Here is a 22,895-nt window from a genome sequence, read left to right as displayed (position 1 = left end):
AGTCATCCTGTAGTCTTCACCCTGTGTGTATCCATGTCTCTTATAAAGATAACAGGCATATTAGTGGTAAGTTGATTCCAGTAAGATCTTCTCTTAATTAATAACATCAAATTATACTTAACAAATTTTCCACAGTTTATTGTGATCCACACAGTCAAAGGCTTTGGCATAGTCAACAAAGCAGAAATAGATGTTTTTCTGGAGCTCACTTGCTCTTTCCTTGATCCAGCAGATTTTGGCAATTTGATCTCTGATTCCTCTGCCTTTTCTAAAACCAGCTTGAACATCAGGAAGTTCACGGTTCACGTATTGCTGAAGCCTGGCTTGGAGAATTTTGAGCATTACTTTACTAGCATGTGAGATGAGTGCAATTGTGCAGTAGTTTGAGCATTCTTTGGCATTGCCTTTCTTTGGGATTGGAATGAAAACTGACCTTTTCCAGTCCTGTGGCCACTGCTGAGTTTTCCAAATTTGCTGTCATATTGAGTGCAGCACTTTCACAGCATCATCTTTCAAGATTTGAAATAGCTCAACTATTTCACCATCACCTCCACTAGCTTTGTTCGTAGTGATGCTTTCTAAGGCCCACTTGACTTCACATTCCAGGATGTCTGGCTCTAGGTGAGTGATCACACCATCGTCATTATCTGGGTAATGAAGATCTTTTTGTACAGTTCTTCTGTGTATTCTTGCCATCTCTTCTTAATATCTTCTGCTTCTGTTAGGTCCATACCATTTCTGTCCTTGATCGAGCCCATCTTTGCGTGAAATGTTCCCTTGGTATCTCTCATTTTCTTGAAGAGATCTCTAGTTTTTCCCATTCTGTTATTTTCCTCTATTTCTTTGCATTGATCGCTGAAGAAGGCTTTCTTATCTCTTCTTGCTATTCTTTGGAACTCTGCATTCAGATGCTTATATCTTTCCTTTTCTCCTGGCTTTTTACCTTTCTTCTTTTCACAGCTACTTGTAAGGCCTCCCCAGACAGCCATTTTGCTTTTTTGCGTTTCTTTTCTATAGGGATGGTCTTGATCCCTGTCTTGTATACAATGTCACGAACCTCAGTCCATAGTTCATCAGGCACTCTACCCATCAGATGTAGGCCCTTAAACCTATTTCTCAGTTCCACTGTATAATCATAAGGGAAATAGATGGGGAAACAGTGTAAACAGCATCAGACTTTATTTTGGGGGGCTCCAAAATCACTGCAGATGGTGACTGCAGTCATGAAATTAAAAGACGCTTACTCCTTGAAAGGAAAGTTATAACCAACCTAGATAGCATATTGAAAAGCAGAGACATTACTTTGCCAACAAAGGTCCATCTAATCAAGGCTATGGTTTTTCCAGTGGTCACATACGGATGTGAGAGTTTGACTGTGAAGAAAACTGAGCGCTGAAGAATTCATGCTTTTGAACTGTTGTATTGGAGAAGACTCTTGAGGGTCCCTTGGACTGCAAGGAGATCCAACCAGTCCATTCTAAAGGAGATCAGCCCTGGGTGTTCTTTTGGAAGGAATGATGCTAAAGCTGAAACTCCAATACTTTGGCCACCTGATGCGAAGAATTGAGTCATTGGAAAAGACCCTGATGCTGGGAGGGATTGGGGGCAGGAGGAAAAGGGGACGACAGAGGATGAGATGGCTGGATGGCGTCACCAACTCAATGGACGTGAGTTTGAATGAACTCCAGGAGCTGGTGATGGATAGGTCAGCCTGCCATGCTGCAATTCATGGGGTAGCAAAAAGTTGGACATGACTGAGCAACTGAACTGACTGATACTTAACAAATAGTGATAATGAAAAGGAAGACTGATCAACACTATTGTTAATAATGATAAGCTTATCTATATCAAATACATTTAAAATGTCAGGAAACCTTATAAGTACAAAAGCATCTCTTGAAATGGATAAATGTAAGGGAAAATAGATTCATAAAAATTTATTTAGAGACAAGAAACAAAGTGAAAGAATCCAGAGAGCCAAGCAGGGTCATTCACTAAATCCCTTTTGATGTGACCTTCAATTTATGCTAGCATGCCACAAAAGACAAAGTGTAGAAGTGTCTGATTTTGTGGGAAACATGATAGAAGCCTGAACAAATAACACTGAGTGACCTAATGGCTATTCTCTTAGAATCTGTGTAAACTAAATAACCCACCTTACAAAACAGGATGTCAAGATACATGCTTGTTTCAAACTTTACCTTTATGCCATAGTAAAACTTCTTCTTTAGGAATTCAGAATCATTCACATGATATTTAAATTCATACTTTATATGTGTTTATGAAGAACTCTAGGGAATATTTTTTATATAAAGTGGTCATAGGGATTTAATGTCACTAAGGAATAGTGGACATAAAAAATAAATTATCTGGGTGGGGAATAGAGATATTACTTTGCCAACAAAGGTCCGTCTAGTCAAGGCTATGGTTTTTCCAATAGTCATGTATAGATGTGAGAGTTGGACTATAAGGAAAGTTGAGTGCCAAAGAATTGATGCTTTTGAACTGTGGTGTTGGAGAAGACTCTTGAGAGTCCCTTGGACTGCAAGGAGATCCAATCAGTCCATTCTAAAGATCAGTCCTGGGTGTTCTTTGGAAGGAATGATGCTAAAGCTGAAACTCCAGTACTTTGGCCACCTCATGCAAAGAGTTGACTCATTGGAAAAGACCCTGGTGCTGGGAGGGATTGGGGGCCGGAGGAGAAGGGGACGACAGAGGATGAGATGGCTTGATGGCATCACCGACTCGATGAACGTGAGTTTGGGTGAACTCCGGGAGTTGGTGATGAACAGGGAGGCCTGGTGTGCTGTGATTCATGGGGTCGCAAAGAGTCGGACATGACTGAGAGACTGAACTGAACTGAACTGCACAGCCTTTAAGAGTTCAGTTTCCTTGTGACTCAGACAGTTAAGCATTTGCCTATAATGAGAGAGACCAGGGTTCAATCCCTGGGTTGGGAAGATCTCCTGGAGAAGGAAATGGCAACACACTCCAGTATTCTTGCCTGGCAAACCCCATAGATAGAGGAGCCTGGTAGGCTACAGTCCATGAGGTCATAAAGAGTCAGACAAGACTGAGTGACTTCACTTCATTTCACTTCACTTCACTTCACAGCCTTTCAGGGGATTCCCTAGTGGATCACTGTTAAGGAATCTGCCTACCAATGCAGGAGACCCAGGTTTGATCCTTGGGTTGGGAGGATCCTCTGGAGTAGGAAATGGCAAGCCACTCCAGCATCCTTGCCTGGGGAATCCCAAAGACAGAGAAGCCTGGTGGGCTACAATTCATGTGGTTGCAAAAGAGTCAGACATGACTTAGAGGCTAAATAGTAGCAATAGCTTTAAACCAGACCTCAAAAATTATTTTAAAGCCTGGTTAGACCTGTTTTTGTAAAGTTACATTGGAATATTGGCACACTCATTAATTATTATATTGTATATAATTGTTATGACTCATATAAAGCAAAGTTGGGTAGCTGTGATAAAGATATGGCCTGCAATGCCTAAGTATCTGGACCTTTACAGAAGAAGTTGGAAACCTTACTTGAAATACTAAGCTCTTAACTTCTGATGTCACTCCTGTACGTCTCCTGAGTTCTTTTTTTTTTTTTTTTAATATCCTATGCTATTACGATTGGTATACAAATTAATTGATAAGGTAATCAGTGTTATAGATATACAAACTGTAAGTCAGTACATCAGTATCAGTATATATACACATATAGCTTTATAGATAGATAGATAGATAGATAGATAGATAGATAGATAGATAGATATAAATATAGATGAAATGCTGCTGCTGAACCATGAACGACGCCAGGATTCTTGGCCTCCAGAAGAGAAGAATTCAATCTGGGGCCAGAGACAAGGCTTGATTGCTCAGAGCTTTTGTGTAATAAAGTTTTATTAAAGTATAAAGAGACAGAGTAAGCTTCTGACATAGACATCAGAAGGGGGCAGAAAGAGTGCCCCTCACTAGTGTTAGCAATGGAGTTATATACTTTTAATAAGTTATTACAGTCAATCAAAAGAATGTCTGGAGGTTGTAAAGACCTTACTAGGCCCACTCCCATAAATTGCATTTAAAGATAACAAGATTAGCCAGGTTTTTTTTCCAGAAACTGTTCTCAAGCAGGATATATTACTGTTATATAATCCCAAGGAACACAGAGGAAAAAAAACATTTGTCATTTCCTCCTCTCTCTCAATTTATATATATATAGACATACATATATATGCTTTGCTTAAATGAGACTTCCCTGGTGGCTCAGACAGTAAAGCATCTGCCTACAATGTGGGAGACTTTGGTTCTATCCCTGGGTTGGGAAGATCCCCTGGAGAAGGAAATGGCAACCCACTCCAGTATTCTTGCCTGGAAAATCCCATGGACAGAGGAGCCTGGTAGGCTACAGTCCAGGGGCTGCAAAGAGTTGGACATGACTGAGAGACTTCACTTCACTTTGCTTAATTGTGTCCGACTCTTTGTGACCCCATGGACTGTAGCCTGCCAGGCTCCTCTGTTCATAAGGATTCCTTGGTTGCTCAGCAGATAAAGAAAGTATAACTTTACAATTCAACAAATGAGAATAGCTTTTGTTCAACAGCTCTCACAGTTTACTTTTTAACTGAAATACATACCACACCTGTCATGTTGTGGCCCACACCTTCCACTTTTAGGTCACTGTGTAACCCCTAAAAAACAAGTTTCTATCTTATATGTGATGCCTAATCCCAGAGTAAACTAATCCATTTTTGCCCTACACCTGCTTTGCATCCCTATACCCTACTGGCTCAGATGGTTAAAAAAAAAAAAAAAAAAAAAAAACTCTGCCGGCAATTCAGGAGACTCAGGTTCTATCCTTGGGTTGGGAAGATCCCCTGGAGGAGAGCATGGCAACCCACTCCAGTATTCCTTTCTGGAGAATTCCATGTACAGAGGAAACTGGCAGGCCACAGTGCATGGGCTCACAAAGAGTCACACACAACTGAGCACAGTTAACACTCTCACTATTTTTTCACCCTTTACACAGTTTTCACTTATAAAGTGTTCACCCTTCATTTATCCACCTATTCTATCACTCTCCCCACTACTTTGTTAAGCAACAGGATGTTTGTTTGTTTGTTTTTTCTTTTATAAATACATTTAAAAAGCTTTATTTATTTTTGGCTGTGCTGGGTCTTTTTTGCTGAGTGGACTTTTCTCTAGTTGTGGAGAGTGGGAGCTACTCTCTAGTTGTGGCCTTTCACTGCTGCGGCTTCTCTAGGTGCAGAGCACATGCACTATGGTGCATGGGCTCAGAAGTTGTGGCTCCTGGGCTCTAGAGCACAGACTCAGTAGTTATGGTCCACAGGCTTAGGTGCTCCAAGGCATGTGAGATCTTCCCAGATCAGGAATGGAACCTGTGTCTCATGGCATTGGTAGTCAGATTCTTTACCACTGAACCTTCTGAGAGGCCATATATATATATATATTTTAAATTATGGCCACCACATAACCCAACATCTGTCATAGTTAGCACTCAGCAAATGTTTGTGTTGAGCATTCATTCATAAGAGAAAAAATAGTAATTACAAATCTTTGGGGAAAATGTCTTCATTTATGGGGGGGGGATAGGAAATTTGCATCCATATTCTTACTCTTTATCTTATCTTCTCCATACCAACTTATCTTCTCAAGTTAAAAACAACCTTCTTGAATTAATTTATTCATATTATATTCAATTCTATACTATCTATAACACCATCCTTATGGTAAAAAGTGAAGAACTAAAGAGCCTCTTGAAAGTGAAAAAGAAGAGTGAAAAAGTTGGCTTAAAGTTCAACATACAGAAAACTAAGATCATGGCATCCAGTCCCATCACTTCATGGCAAATAGATGGGGAAACAGTAGAAACAGTGTCAGACTTTATTTTGGGGGGCTCCAAAATCACTGCAGATGGTGATTAAAGCCATGAAATTAAAAGACACGTACTCCTTAGAAGGAAAGTTATGACCAACATAGACAGCATATTTAAAAGCAGAGACATTAGTTTGTCAACAAAGGTCTGTCTAGTCGAGGCTATGGTTTTTTCAGTAGTCATATATGGATGTGAGAGTTGGACTATAAAGAAAACTGAGCACAGAAGAATTGATGATTTTGAACTGTGGTTTTGGAGAAGACTCTTGAGAGTCACTTGGACTGCAAGGAGATCCAAACAGTCCATCTTAAAGGAGATCAGTCCTGGGTGTTCATCGGAAGTACTGATGTTGAAGCTGAAACTCCAATACCTGGGCCACCTGATGCAAAGAGCTGACTCATTTGAAAAGATCCTGATGCTAGGAAAGATTAAGGGCAGGAGGAGGAGGGGGTGACAGAGAATGAGATGGTTGGATGGCATCACTGACTCTATGGACATGAGTTTGGGTAAACTCTAGGAGTTGGTGATGAACAGAGAGGCCTGGCATGGTGCAGTTCATGGTGTCGCAAAGAGCTGGACACGATTGAGTGACTGAACTGAACTGATACTGTTTACTTTTTGTTTTCTTTTTAGTAAGTGATTTGACTTCTTGGAATAAAAGTCTACTTCTCTAATTCTCCTTTATTGCATATTTTCTTCTTTTTTGAAGTTGATTTCTATTAGTTTGTCTTTGAACAACTCAGTCCAAAAATCTAATTTTATTCAGGTGTAATTATAGCACTGGCATTTTTGTGTCTCAGAGAACACTTTTTACTGGATTTGCTGCTGAAAACAAATAAACAACAAAGCTTCAGAAATTATGGAGTTGTATAACAATTCTTGAGTATCTCACAATTGATTTTGTTTCCACGGTACATGTCTCTGTAGGAATTATGGAAAGGTGCCGTATTACATCCTCAGTTAATAACTTTTTGTTCCCAGTGTTAGCTAGGTATTTTTTCCCTCACGTTAAAATGAGAAAAGATAGCTTGAGGATGGAAGTAAAGATATTGTTAAAACAATGAAAATTTAATAATATTGTATAGGCAAAGGGACAAGGTTATATAACTGCTCTAGTTCTTGCCACTCCATTATGTATCTGAAACACTAGGATTTTCTCTATCCCACACTAAAAGAAATCTTGGGTAAAAGCAAACTTGGTCCTATCTTTTTACATATTTTAATTAAGTTGCCAGTTTTGGAAAGAAGAAAGTAACATATTTATTATAGTCTTAAAGAACTATTTCATATTCCTATTATACATAGGTAGATAGAATGGATATTAGCTCTTCAAAATATTTTATATCCCATCTTATATTCAATACTATGTATAAAGAATCAAAAATCAAATTCAGGAAAATTAGTTCAATGAGCACTAATGCAATACATATGTGGTGAAATGCTGGTTAAGGAACCATCACAGATTAACCTCAGCTTTACAACTGAACACATATACATACACACATGTTTTCAACAAGGTGTTCAAGATAGGTGTTCATTTGACAATAATTCATTTTGATAAAACATCAGAAAATGTAAGGTTATTGTTGTTTAGTTGCTAAGTCACATCCAGCGCTTTTGTGACCCCATGGGCGATAGCCCTCCAGGCTCCTCTGTCCATGGCATTTCCCAAGCAATGATTCTGGAATGGGTTGCCATTTCCTACCCCAGGGGATCTTCTAGACCCAGGGATCGAATTCATGTTTCCTAAACTGACAGGTGGATTCTTTACCACTGAGCTACTAAGGAAGCCCTATAAGGTTATTAATGAGGTTGATTGTTTTTCAGTCTGTTATGCTGAATATCCAATAATTTATGTAGAATACAGAATAAAATGTAAAGAGTAAATAGTATTGGTTAAATAGTACTGCATACAAAAAATCCTCATGTTAAAGTGAGTATAAATTTTGGCATAAGTAAATATACATAGTAAGACAGTAACTACAATGAAACAAAACATATAATAATGAAATTGCAGGCATACGTGTCACTAATACAAAATTTAAAAAAAATTCTTGCCCATACAATTACAGGCTTTAGTTATATCTAATTCTTTAGAATACTGAATTTCACTACACACATACATACACCTAAAGTTATAGCTTCAAATATACAACCAAATCTGGTTATAATTTTCTTTAGTGACTTGACACAAATAACAAACAGTGACCAAAGCTATACAATCACAGTTTCTATTTTCATAGGATATAATTATTTTCTAAAGTTAAATTCATATGATATTACTGGTATTAGGAATTATATTTTGTATACTGTTAAATCATATATTCATTTAACAACAAAAAAAGTTGTTGAAATACTAATGCCAGGGTCTCTTATAGAAATTGGTATACATGTGTTCCCAAACATGAACCCCTCAATTAAAGATTTTAAAATTAAAAATAATAATAATAAAATAAAATGGATAACCAACAAGAAGCCACTGTATAGCACGTGGAACTCTGCTCAATGTTGTGTGGCAGCCTGGGGAGGAGGAGTGTTTAGGGGAGAATGGATGCATGAATATGTATGGCTGAGTGCCTTCGCTTTCACCTGAAATTATCACAACATTGTTGATCAGCTACACTTCAATAAAAAATAAAAAGCTTAAAAAAAAAAAAAGAAATTGGTATAGCGAAGTGAACTAAAAAAGACATTATTCTCATTGAGTTTATTGTTTAATGGGTAGAGATGGGCACTAGACAAGAAAAGTAAGTAAAATATATAATATGTTAGATGGTGATCACTGTTATACAGAAAAAGTATATTATGAATGGAAGTCAGGAAATGCAAATATTGAGGAATCACTCTACAGGTCAGGGTACTAGGCAGGGTCTCATCAAAAAGGTCTGAAAAAAAGTGAGAAGTGAACTTCAAAGTATCTGGGGTAAGAATGTTCCCATAAGAAAGACAATATTAATTTTCCAATAAAAGAAGAGCTCCTGAAAATAGCAGAGAGACCAGCACAGCTCTTGTTGGGAGGAATGAATAGGGATGTCAAGGAGAGAAAGTAAGGAAAGTGGTTGGGTGCAGCGAGTGGAAACACAAGTCCAGGACAGCAGGTGCTCTTTTTGTAGATATTTCCTCTCTGTTGTAGATTTACCATCATGTGTATGCTTTGGTCCTGTCTTCTATTTCCATTTGTGCAGGTGTGTGTGAGCCCTCGGTTTCTTTCCTACCAATATGGGAACTGACCTATATGTTTTCAGCTGCTGCAGGTTGTAAGAAATACTCTTTTGGGAGATTTGGAATCTGGAAGTAAAGCCACAGTCACTCCATAGTTCACATAGGTTGTTGTTTACCTGCTGTTTCACCTTGTTAGTTTTAGGCTGTGGTCAGCCCAACAACTCCCCTATTCTGCCTTAGATTCTCTTTCAAATCTGACTCCTGAGTCCAGTGAATGTACCTACGTGTCTTTGTGCATGAGCATGTGTTTGTGTGTGTGTGTGTGTGTGTGTGTGTGTGTGTGTGTGTATGTGCCTAGGCAGCTCGTGATGAAGAGCAAATTGCTTCTGCAGGACACTTTTCAAAATCATAAGAGGTGACAAGCTTAGGTTTCAGTCCATTTTCTGGGACACAAGCTTGCATTTGCAGGTTAAAGATTTTTCTTGCTCTACCCACTTTACATTCATTTTCTCTTCTTGACTGCCTGCCCTCTGGACTTCTAGCTCTATCATCAGACACAAATATGACAGCATCATCAACTCCCACAATTGCTTACAGTCCAAATCTAATTTTAAAAAACACTGGAGGGATAATCAATTTTTAACTTATCTAAATGCTTCTTCAGTAAATATGTATAAATAAGAGTTATTAATATAATGAATTATAAATATATATACAGATACCATGTATTATATATATATAAGGTATATGAATATAATTACACTCATATGTATATTTTATCAATACATAAATATTTGCATATATGTGCTTGTCAAAGTAATCAATGAGCATTATAAAACTATAAAAATATACATGTAAAAACCAAAATTGTAATGAATATTTCTGCCCACAGAATAACAGTTAAATACTTAACAGGTATAGTCATCTAAAAATCTGCTTCTCTGTCTGTTTATATCCATCTGTTCACCCATCCATCATTATATCAATTTTTCTATCTTTATCTGTCACTCTATCCTTCTATACATTCTTCTACCAACTTAAATGCTTTTCTGCATTATACTGTAATTACTTACAAGTCACAATGGACAACACATTTTCACTCACTGCCTTTTCCTCTTGTTATGTATAATTTGTATAGTATAAACTATTTCACAAACCAGAGAAAGATTTTTTAAAATGAGGCTAGACTAGGAAGCAAACATTTTACTGCTTTTAAAACATATTGGATGTATAGAACAGTCTTTTGGATTCTGTGGGAGAGGGAGAGGGTGGGATGATTTGGGAGAATGGCAGTGAAACGTGTATAATATCACATAAGAAATGAATTGCCAGTCCAGGTTCAATGCAGGATACAAGATGCTTGGGGCTGGTGCACTGGGGTGACCCAGAGGGATGGTACGGGGAGGGAGGAGGGAGGGGGGTTCAGGACTGGGAACACGTGTACACCCATGGCTGATTCATGTTGATATATGGCAAAACCAATACAATATTGTAAAGTAATTAGCCTCCAATTAAAATAAATAAATTTAAATTAAAAAAATTGTGACAAATAATGTATTCATAATAATTATTCAGTATCTAGAAAAAGTACCTAAAATATATTTATTTCTCATATTTATGGCTATTATTTAGCAAAATATTTTAATCAGAATCATTTAAGTAAATTTCTAAATGCATTCTAATTTTTGTCATACCCAAGGACTAAAAAGAAATGTTATTTTTCAGCTGACTAAGACTACAATAATTCTTATAAGTGATATACAATGTTTTTCTTGAACCAAATACAATAGAAGTTCCACACTGGCATTTGTCCTAATTTGCCATTGACATAAATTAAATTTTAGCCTTTCCATCACTCAATACTATGAATTTGTCTATAACAAAGCATATCTTATAATGTCACAAGTCTTTGAAACAATAGGCATTAAACATGCGCTTATGATTCATACATGTGATAATACAGGCAAGCACACTGTCTAGAATAGCGCTTAATGTAGACATGATGCCCACTCTGATAATAACCTATACAGTCATTGATAACTATCAGCTATTTGGTCAGTTACGAGTCTTGCTTTGAACACAAAAAAAGGACAAATAGAGCAGGTAAAAGTGAATTAATCTAAGATGTGAATTTAATTCAGTGGTTAATATAAATCAAAAATATATCACATCTCTCTCTCAGACATAAATTTTGTATGTGATATTTTAACAAAATGTTACATTCTTATTAATAAAGAATGATACAATGCTTGTTCTTGAAATGCACTGTAAAACAAAATTATGTATAATCTTTATTATGTATACAAAATACCTTTGCCTTTTTTTGAAGAACTCTGAAAAATTAGTGAAAATGGTAAATAAACTTATTAGATCAATATAAATTAGCATACAATTTTCCATGAATTATATAAGGAAAATAATAGTAACATTCCTCTAGTAGAAACAAAATAGAATATGAAAAGTACTTTTAAATTTAGGATTGGGACTTCCCTGGCTGTACATGGGTTAAGTATCTGTGTTTCCAATGCAGTGGGTGTAGGTTCAATTGCTGGTGGTAAACTAGGATCCCACCTGCCATGTGGTGTGGCAAAAACAAACAAACAAACAAACAAGGGTCAGAAGAGACCAGAGCTGAGCTGATCTCCTCTCAGGACAGGACTGCGGGGTAGGATGCTTTCAGCTCTTTCCAGATCCAGCATCTGATTCTTAGAGTTCCCATGTCTTCACAACAAACATTAAAAGTATACCCACTTCCTCATTAAATATAATCCTCTTTGCTTGAACTGTAAAAGGATTTTTAAAAAATAGGATCAACTGTGTTACAAAAGTGGTGTGAAAGTTCATAATTGATTAATGGACATCATGGCATATACTAAATCCATTAAGCTCTTATGAGTTACTATGCTTATATGCTGGAACATTTAAAAAAATTTATTTTCAAAGAAAATAGTATTTAGGTGACAATTACACATTTTATGCTGTGCATTATATTTTTGACTAGAGATGTCATCTTTGATAATATGTATTTGAGGTCCCTGTGTCAGGGTCCCTGTGGCATTTCCTGAATGCTCTTTTTTAGCCCAGTTAATTCATTAAATCAGTTGATTTCCTTTTTGTTTAACAATAGCAAAAAATGAATTTTAAAAAAGATAAATGTCATTGCCATCTTTCTAAAGATGGCAATGACGACCCTGTATGCAAGACAGCAAAAAAGACACAGATGTGTATAACGGACTTTTGGACTCAGAGGGAGAGGGAGAGGGTGGGATGATTTGGGAGAATGGCATTCTAACATGTATACTATCATGTAAGAATCGAATTGCCAGTCTATGTCTGACGCAGGATACAGCATGCTTAGGGCTGGTGCATGGGGATGACCCAGAGAGATGTTATGGGGAGGGAGGTGGGAGGGGCTTCATGTTTGGGAACGCATGTAAGAATTAAAGGCTTTAAAATTTAAAAAATAAATTAATCAATTAATTAACAAAAAAATAAATCATTGAGCCCACTTAAAAAATAAAAAATAAAAAAGATAAATGTATAATATCATGGAAAGATATTTAGAAAACATATTTGAAATATCAATACTGCTTTTTAGAGATTAATGTTCTTGTCATTGCGACAGCCTACAATTTTTTGATTAATTTTTCAGTGCTCTTAAAAGGTATTATGGAGATATTTTCTTTGTAGCTTGTCTGCTGTTTAGAACAGTTATTGGATTACTTTAGAACACTATTTGTTAGTGCTATGAGAAGGGAAGCATTTTGATTAGATATGCTGAAACTTGCTTTGAAAGACAAGTGATAAGGCAATACCTTCATTTTGTTTTCACTTTTATTCCTTTGAAATGTTGTAAATTTATTAAAGCATAACAAAATAACAGATTTTTTTTTCATGAAATCAACTGCCTTTACTCCAATCCCAGTGAGTTTGAGAAATAGCAGATTTATTCCGTTCTTTCTAAAAAATTATGAGCATATATTATGTCAGACAATGGTAGATTGACAGAATTTCATCAATAGATAAATAAAAGATAGATGAGTTAGTTTCTCCATATATTACCATATATGTCCAAAAATTAGAATTTGTGAAACACATCACACATTCAACCACCAAATAGATTATTTTGAGAAAGTTTACTTTTTTAACCTCATGCAATAACTATGATTAATATAGTTTGCATAGGTTTTCTCTGTTGTGTGCCTATGAATATATGTATATATATATCACATTTTAAAATTTGTAACTAAAATATGAAAATAAAAGAATGCTCCATGATTTCTGTGATTTACCATCAAGGAGCTTACATTCTATTCAGTTAAAAAGCAAACACAAAGAATTCTCATTAATCAAGGTAAGTTCAATTAAGCTCTATAAAGTCACTAGGAACACTGAAGTAGTGAATACTTAACTACTGCTCTTAGAGAAAATACAGAGTTATTTTCCTCTGAGCCTCTGTCACATTTCTAACAATTGATCTATACATAATCTCTTTTGTAACTGTTTCTGTTTAAAGACATCTTATTTACTATATATTATTCATTCATTTACATAAAACCTATGGCCAACAGCACCATCATGCTAGCCTGAAAACTAACATTATCTAACACAAATCTTCTCCATAAGGCACATCACCACATACGAACACTTAAGGACACTGAAAGGCACATCTTCATTATGTTTGAAGGCAATGCAAAGCAGGAAAATCATCAACAAAAAAAGCACACAAAAATGTGGCACTAATAATAACATAGGAAGGACATTTGTTTACAGTTTGAAAGCCAAAATCAAGCAGTAGCCAAAGTGTGAAGCTAGGAGTATGCATTTAAAAATTTTCTGAAGAGCAAGGAAGGAATAACAGCTGGAGGATATTTGGGAGAAAGGGAGTGGAAGAGGAGGTCAGGAAAATAATGCAAAATCAGTCCTCCTTGGTCTTCAGGGTCCTTGAAAAGATTCTTGTTTTCACTCTGACATTAAATAAGTCATTGCCGAACTGACATTTCAAATCAAATTCTCTAATAGCTTATTTGTGAAGAGACAAAAGTAAGAGGGAAGGATGATGGTCAAAAAAACCAAACAAACAAAAAAAAAAAAAAAAGAAAGAAGAGTCCAGAAATGAAAAGATTCAGACTTTAACGATAGCAATGGAAATGGTGAGAATTGGTAACTCTAGATATATTTCAAAGATATTGGATGTGGAGCATGAGAGAAGAAAAGGTAATCAGTTTAAATATTTTTAGTGAAAGCAACTAGAAGAATAATCAGGAGAACCCTACCTTTTATTACTAAGATGGGGGAAAAGGCAGGAGGAGCAGATATTTTTGAGGGGGTACATTATTTCTGACATGCTAGATTTGAGATGTCAGCCAGATATGGGGATGTTACAAAGGCAAATACATATATGGGCCTGGATTCAGAAGAAAAGATCTAAGCAGGAAATTAAAATTGGCAGTTGTCAGCAAATACGTGGTATTCAAAACCAGTATAGAGGAAAGTGGACCAAGCACAGCGCTTTGGGTTGCAGTAATGTTAAGAGGGCAGGGCAAGAGTGGAAACTTCAAAGGTGACTGGTAAGGAGCTACTAGTGAGGGACAGAAAAAAATAGGAGAGAGAGGTGTCTTGACATCCAAGGGAAGTAGTGCATCAGGGTTGAGTATGTTCAGTTCAGTTCAGTTCAATCGCTCAGTCGTGTCCGACTCTTTGCAGACCCTATGAATCAAAGCACACCAGGCCTCCCTGTTCATCACCACCTCCCGGAGTTCACTCAGACTCACATCCATCAGATCAGTGATGCCATCCAGCCATCTCATCCTCGGTCACCCCCTTCTCCTCCTGCCTCCAATCCCTCCTAGCATCAGAGTCTTTTCCAATGAGTCAACTCTTCACATGAGGTGGCCAAAGTACTGGAGTTTAAGCTTCAGCATCATTCCTTCCAAAGAAATCCCAGGGCTGATCTCTTTCAGAATGGACTGGTTGGATCTCTTTGCAGTCCAAGGGACTCTCAAGAGTCTTCTCCAACACCACAGTTCAAAACCATCAATTCTTCGGTGCTCAGCCTTCTTCACAGTCCAACTCTCACGTCCATACATGACTACTGGAAAAACCATAGCCTTGACTAGACAGACCTTATTCAGCAAAGTAATGTCTCTGCTTTTGAATATACTATCTAGGTTGGTCATAACTTTTCTTCCAAGGAGTAAGCGCCTTTTAATTTCATGGCTGCAGTCACCATCTGCAGTGATTTTGGAGCCCCAAAAATAAAGTCAGCCACTGTTTGCACTGTTTCCCATCTATTTCCCATGAAGTGATGGGACCAGATGCCATGATCTTCGTTTTCTGAATGTTGAGCTTTAAGCCAACTTTTTCACTCTCCACTTTCACTTTCATCAAGGAGCTTTTTAGTTCCTCTTCACTTTCTGCCATAAAGGTGGTGTCATCTGCATATCTGAGGTTATTGATATTTCTCCCGGCAATCTTGATTCCAGCTTGTGTTTCTTCCAGTCCAGCGTTTCTCATGATGTATTCTGCATATATGTTAAATAAGCAGAGTGACAATATACAGCCTTGAAGTACTCTTTTTCCTATTTGGAACCAGTCTTGTTGTTCCATGTCCAGTTCTAACAGTTGCTTCCTGACCTGCATACAGATTTCTCAAGAGGCAAGTCAGGTGGTCTGGTATTCCCATCCCTCTCAGAATTTTCCACAGTTTATTGTGATCCACACAGTCAAAGGCTTTGGCATAGTCAATAAAGCAGAAATAGATGTTTTTATGGAACTCTCTTGCTTTTCCATGATCCAGCGGATGTTGGCAATTTGATCTCTGGTTCCTCTGCCTTTTCTAAAATCAGCTTGAACATCTGGAAGTTCACGGTTCACGTATTGCTGAAGCCTGGCTTGGAGAATTTTGAGCACAAATACTAATAAGTCAATTAAATTAAGAAGGAAAACTGATATGAAATTTGACAGTGCAGAAATAATTGTGAATACTTTTGTGGAACTCTAAGAGCAAAACCTTAGTTGGATTGGATTTAAATGAGAAGAAAATGTGAGAATTTGGAGATGCTTAGTGGCAACCCACTTGAGTACTCTTGCCTGGAAAAATCCCATGGATGGAGAAGCCTGGAAGGCTGCAGTCCATGGGATTGCTGAGGGTCAGACACGACTGAGCGGCTTCACTTTCACTTTTCATTTTCATGCATTGGAGAAGGAAATGGCAACCCACTCCAGTGTTCTTGCCTGGAGAATCCCAGGGACAGGGGAGCCTGGTGGGCTGCCATCTATGGGGTCGCACAGAGTTGGACACAACTGAAGTGACTTAGCAACAGCAGCAGCAGACAGTTTATGACCAAACTAGACAGCATATTAAAAAGCAGAGACATTACTTTTCCAAAAAAGGTCTGTCTAGTCAAGGCTATGATTTCTCCAGTGGTCATGTATAGATGTGAGAGTTGAACTATAAAGAAAACTGAGCACCAAAGAATTGATGCTTTTCAGCTATGGTGTTGGAGAAGACTCTTGAGAGTCCTTTGGACTTCAAGGAGATCCAACCAGTCCATCCTAAAGGAGATAAGTCCTGGGTGTTCTTTGGTAGGGCTGATGTTGAAGCTGAAACTTCAATACTTTGGCCACCTGATGGGAAGAGCTGACTCATTAGAAAAGACCTGGATGCTGGGAGGGATTGAGGGCAGAAGGAGAAAGGGACAACAGGGGATGAGATGGTTGGATGGCCTCATCGACTTGATGGACACGGGTTTGGATGGGCCCCGGGAATTGGAGATGGACAGGGAGGCCTGGCATGCTGCAGTTTATGGGGTCGCAAAGAGTCGGACATGAATTAGCGACTGAACTGAACTGAGCAGACAGTTATGTTTTAGATTTTTACAATTAATGGAAACAGCTATGGCAGCTACCAGTTCAAAAACAATAATGTTTTAAAAAGATGTGACAGTAACTTTATGTTTTTATAATTATGGAAACTGCCCATAGACAGAAAATAGTTGTCGATGTAGAAGAAAGCCCAAAAGTATTCCTGGGGTTATATATTGAAATACAAAGGGAAAAGGGAAGGAAGTCTGTCCAAAACAGAAATTATTGAATTTAGGCAGAATCATCATGGATATTTTAAGTATTCTACTATGCAAGAATACAATATCATCAGATACCTGTAAATACGAATGTGTGGCTGTGGGACGGTGTATATTCCTTTGTTATTGCTTTTATTTTGACACTGAAAGAAGTGTGTACACCTGACTTGAGTTGGTATGAATAAATATGAGATTTGATGATAAAGAAGCAGGTGATAAACGGATGATAAAGAAACAGATGATAAAGAAACACCCATAGTTGGTGGGGGCAGTGCTGGTGATTGAACAAGTAAAAACTGTATCTCTGTCTGACACTTTTATGGGTTTTTTTTTTTTTGAACACTATTATTATGAATTAAATTGATACCAATCAACATATATATATATATATATATATATCTTTTCAGTCACTTTTAATCACACATTTGCATGTGCAAAAGTCATGAATAAGTGTGTTTAATCAGGGTTTCATTTAGCTTGCTAATATGTAAGAAAAGTACAGAGGAAATGAGAGCCAGTATTGTGTATTTATTCACCATCAAAACTTCACAACTGTGTGATGATTTTCTCCAGGTATAATTTATTAAATCTGACATCCACAAAGAGCCTTCCTACATAACCGGGAGCTTTTTCCATTTCATTGAAAGATCCAGAGAAACGTATCTTCCAAATGATGGTCTAGTTCTAGTATCTCACATTGCCCCTAGTTGATGCTAATTTATCCTAGCAAATTAATCCCTTTAATGCACAATTTTGCAAATAATATTATTTACCAATTGAAAAATCATACATGTCTTTATGTGAAAGAGAAAATTATAAGAAGCTTTGCTTTAAATCCTATTAGCAGAGAGTTTTGAACCTTCTTTGTTCTTGTTACTTTCCACATAATTTTGTGAAAATATATAATTTCAATGACATAAATTAATACTGTTTATGTAGTGATAAATGCTTAAGAAAATCATTAAAATATTTATTAATTGTGCATGCTTTAAAAACCTGCATGCTATAAAAACAAATTAATGATTTGTTAATAAATTATTAATTTATTGATAACAGTAAGTAATTCTGTTGAATAGTTCTCTGTTTTCTGAAATAACTATTTTTCCATTCAAAGTTCCTCACTAATTTCTACCCTTATCTTCACTTGTGTTCCACATGACATAGATAAGCTGATGATGACAAATGCATTTATTTCTCTAGTAATGACTCTCTTCTGTGTTTGAAATTCATATATTCTACTTGCTCTTACCTCTTTCTTGATTTTATTTGGATATTTAATAGGACATTCGAATACAATGTCTCCAAATGTCTTGTTTCAATTCTACCATGTTTCAGTGTCAGCTTGCTCCTTCCTTTCTTTTGTATCATAGTAAAGTGCACCATTATTCATCCAAGGGCTCATTCCCAAACATGAGAATCTTTGATTTTCTTCCTTTTAAAGCTCCAATCCATCATCAAATACTGTCAGTTCTACCTTCAAAATACACCCTCAATCACACAATCTCTCATTTCAGGGAGTTCTGTACAGCTCTTTATCTGGACAACTCCTTATCCTTTTATAGTAAAAACTCTCCTATAGCTTTACATCAAAGTTAGAATAAGATCTAAAATCCTACAGTGCCCTGCATGTACCTTACATAGGAACTTTGCTCATGAGATTATTTTCGCCAGAGAAACTCTTCCCAAAGATATTCTCACTGTCTCACATAAGTGGTTTTCAAATGGTGTTTTCTCAGAGATGTCTTTCAAGACTTTCCCATGTAAAATAGTCACCAGCCTTATCTGTCTCTCTCACCTCAAACTTCTTTCATATTTTTTTCTTCTAGTTCCCATTTTACTCTCAGATCCTACTCCTACCCAAGTGCTAAGATTTGCTATTTTAACTTTGATTTAAGACACACACACAACCTTAGAGTTACTTGTATTCATTTCCAGCTTCCCCAGCCAAAAAAGCTTTATGACAAGGAGTTTGATTTACTTGTTCACTGTTCTATCACCAGGATAGTGTTTTACACCTATATCTAGTAAATGCATTATAAATATGTATGGAAAGCAAGGGGCAAAACAACTAAAGGAGAGAAAAATAGGAAAAGAAGGAATGCATGGCAAAATTGGAATTCTGTGGTATGATGATGTTTCCAAATTTGGGGCTTTATTTCAACATGGCTCTAACTAAGGAAATTCAAACAACAAAAAGAGTCCTCTTTGCTAAACGATCATGGTAGGGATTCACCAGAAAAGGACTAAATTAACCAAAAGAGCAAACTTGTATCCAGTGAGGCATTTGGAAATTTGTGGGATCTTTTTGGTGTCTTATGAGGATGAGGAATCACTGGTATTTAATGTATATGGGCTTGGCCCTCCTGCAGGTCAAAAACAGACGTTTGTCATGCATATAGTAAAATGATCTGGTATGCATACTAACGTGTTTATATAAGATGAAACATAAATATGTCAACCTATAACTAAACTTTTTGCATAAACAATGTTTTTGGAAGTACTTTTTATTGATGTAATTTTCCAATAATATGACAACTGTGCAAATAAATAAAAGTAATATCTTAGCATAATAAATAATCATTGTTAAATACTTCCCAAAACCTACATCATTGATGGCATTGTCACTCTTGTTATTGAACTACATGTATAAGTTTCAATTGCCTATTCAATATAATGCAAGGGTTTTGGGTTTTTCCATTCTGTCTTTTACCAAAGATATGGCCAAGAATCTGATTATTGATGTACACACAGATCATTATATTATTTTTATAGCTGTGAGGTTAGGTTATAATTTCTCTGGTTATCATTGCACAATAAGAGATTCACTGCATGTGGGAGTGGGTCTGATAGGATAAAAAATGGTCCATCATTGAACTTGTTAAAAAACAGATATTTCTATTTATTGTTTCTCCTCATGAGATATATTTTATCCCTTCACTATCTTGTAGAGTGAATGTGATAATAACAATGAATTGCAGTGTTTTTTAATGTGTTCTGCCAGTCATGTTCATCATTCCTAATCCTGCCAACATATGTAAAAGTACTTAGGGTACTGAAGATGAAGGGCATGCCTTATCCAAAGGCCACAAGGTGAATAATCATGACACAGGTTTCAGATTCTTGTTTGTATCCCTCTTTGCAGACATGAACCCTGTATTTGGATGCTCCATAGCACATTTCGAAGTGCTTTACATTTATTCCATAAAACAGCACTTGAAGCTCTTCATGGGGAAAAAATGGGGGTGAAGATTATGTTAATACTCACTCAGGCTGAAATGACAACTTTGCCCTACGGCAAATGGAAGCTGGTACATGCTCCATCTCTTAGGGAATTCTGGTCTGGATCACCTGTGTTCTCTTAATATGCACCCTCATTATGTGCCATAAGTACCTTCACTTCAGCATTTTCTTTCAGCAGATGCTGGGCACTGAGATACAGGCTTCATAAATCGGTGCCAACAACACCTGTAACATTTTTTATCCTAGTGAACCTTAGTCAAGAAAGAAAATTCAATTAAGTAAAATCATCCAATCTGAGTATAAAATTGAAAAAATTCAGTAAATTAGGTAATTTTTTGAATTAAGCAATCTATTAAGATATTTTACCAATTCTAATCAAAGTAATGTTATAATTTCAACTATGTATGTTATATATTGATAGGACTATATTTAATTTCTTTAAAGATAAAATGATTGATTCATTAACAGCTGAATTTGGAATTCAATTCTCAAATCTGATTCAAAAGTTAATTATTATTATCTGTTTTTTAGCTGGTACATTTTAAATTGTTTGGAATATTACTTTTAAAAATCAGATTTTTATGTGTAAATTGTGTGTGTTAATCCCTCAGTTCTGTCCAACTCTTTGTGACCCGTAAAATGTAGTCTGCCAGCCTCCTCTGTCCATGGAATTCTCAGGGCAAGAATACTGGAGTGGGTTGCCATTCCTTTCTCCAGGGGATCTTTCTGACCCAGGGATCGAATCCGGGGCTCCCATATTGTAGGCAGATTCTTTACCACCTGAGCCACTAGGGAAGCCGCATATGTAAATTAGGAACTTAAAATTATTATTTTCAAATAAAGCAATGAAAAGAAATTATCTCTGTATTGATTAGACAAATGATAAAGTTTAAAGGTATACAGCTGTATTGTTGATGAAACAAGAGAATATAATCCTGTAAATTTTTTCAGTCTTTCATTTTGAAAATGTGACAGTAATTGTAAATCTTGTTGACATGATTTCCCCATCCCCTGGCAAACTTATAAACTAGTATTTAAACAGCCAACACTCTGTTGGCTCTAGATTATTCTAGTTTCCTTTGTTCCTTAGAGAATACATCTATTTTTATTTCAGTCACTCTAACTAATGAGTTCATATAACCAAGTATGAAGAAGATGACAGAGCTGATTATATTTATTAAAGGCATATACATATAGCTTATGTTTATACATATATGTTGTGAGTACATACATACACATATATAAACACACATATATAATATATAGTCTTTCAAAAGAGCAATTCTTCTTTTAAAGATAAGAATTCTTAAATGTTTTAGGATCACTAGTAACATGGATAGATTTTTCTGACATGGTTTAGGCTAAGTAAAGTTAGTTTTCTCTGGTCTTTGAAGAGATTAGTTTTGGGACTAGCAAGAGGGGACAGGCTATCTAACAGATCTTCACTACCTAAGAAGCTGCATGGACTCTAGCCTTAGAACATCAATGATTTCATGTTAAAGTTTATTAAGACCTTAGTGTACCAGATGTCTTCTGATATATGTTAGCTCAGATAATAATATTTGTCCTGAAATTCAGGGAACAAGTCTAAAAAATTAATTTTTGATAACTACTTATTTCTGTTGAATCTATTCACAATAATGCTTCCAAATGAAAGAAGAGAGTAGGACTGAGAGAACAAAAAAAGATGAAAGATTCTATATCTTCCTGACCAGGTTTGGCTGCCGATGACCTCTTGTTCTTTCTCTGATTTCCCATTGTTCCACAAGAGCTTGTACAGATCAGAATTCTCTAGTATCTGGTATCTGTCAAGTAGCATTAATATTACCTCTTATCTCTTATGACATTGACCTACAGATAAATGGCAGCTAAAAACTACACAGTTCAAGCTCAAACAGTATTTTGAATAATCACAGTTTGAACATCAGATACTTTAAAATATTGAATCCATACAAATCCTAGATCAGGGAACATTTTCTGGTATGGGATATTAATAGATACTCTGAATATGTGAGTGGTAGTTGTTGATAAGACTCAATTGAAAAATAGCCTTGAGAGGTTTTCTTTTTAACCTAATATTAAATGTCACTCTTTATTTCTTGCAATACAGTTTGCCTTGAACTTTATTTTATTAATGTAGATATATTAGCTTTCTTTGTTTAATGTTTGCATAAAATTTATCTTTATATCATTTTACTTTCAAACCATTTGTGTCTTTATATTTAAAGTACATACTTGTTAGTGAAATAAGTAACTATGTCTGGCTTAAATTATTATTATTACTTTAATATTTGAATTAACAAAACATACATTTTAATTAAATTGCTAATTCTACTTATATCTGATGTAATTAAAATGTAGTTACACTTCTATTTACCATCGTCATACTGCCTATCTATCATCATTTTTCTATCTATATGAATTCACTTATTTTTGTTTCTGTTTATCTCCTTTTCTTCTCTTAGATTGATCAACTACTTTTTTAAAATTTTCACTTAAATTCCTTTCTGCTA

This window comes from Ovis aries, chromosome 17 (assembly GCF_016772045.2).
Source record: "Ovis aries strain OAR_USU_Benz2616 breed Rambouillet chromosome 17, ARS-UI_Ramb_v3.0, whole genome shotgun sequence".
NCBI lineage: Eukaryota > Metazoa > Chordata > Mammalia > Artiodactyla > Bovidae > Ovis > Ovis aries.
This window is presented reverse-complemented; position numbering follows the sequence as displayed.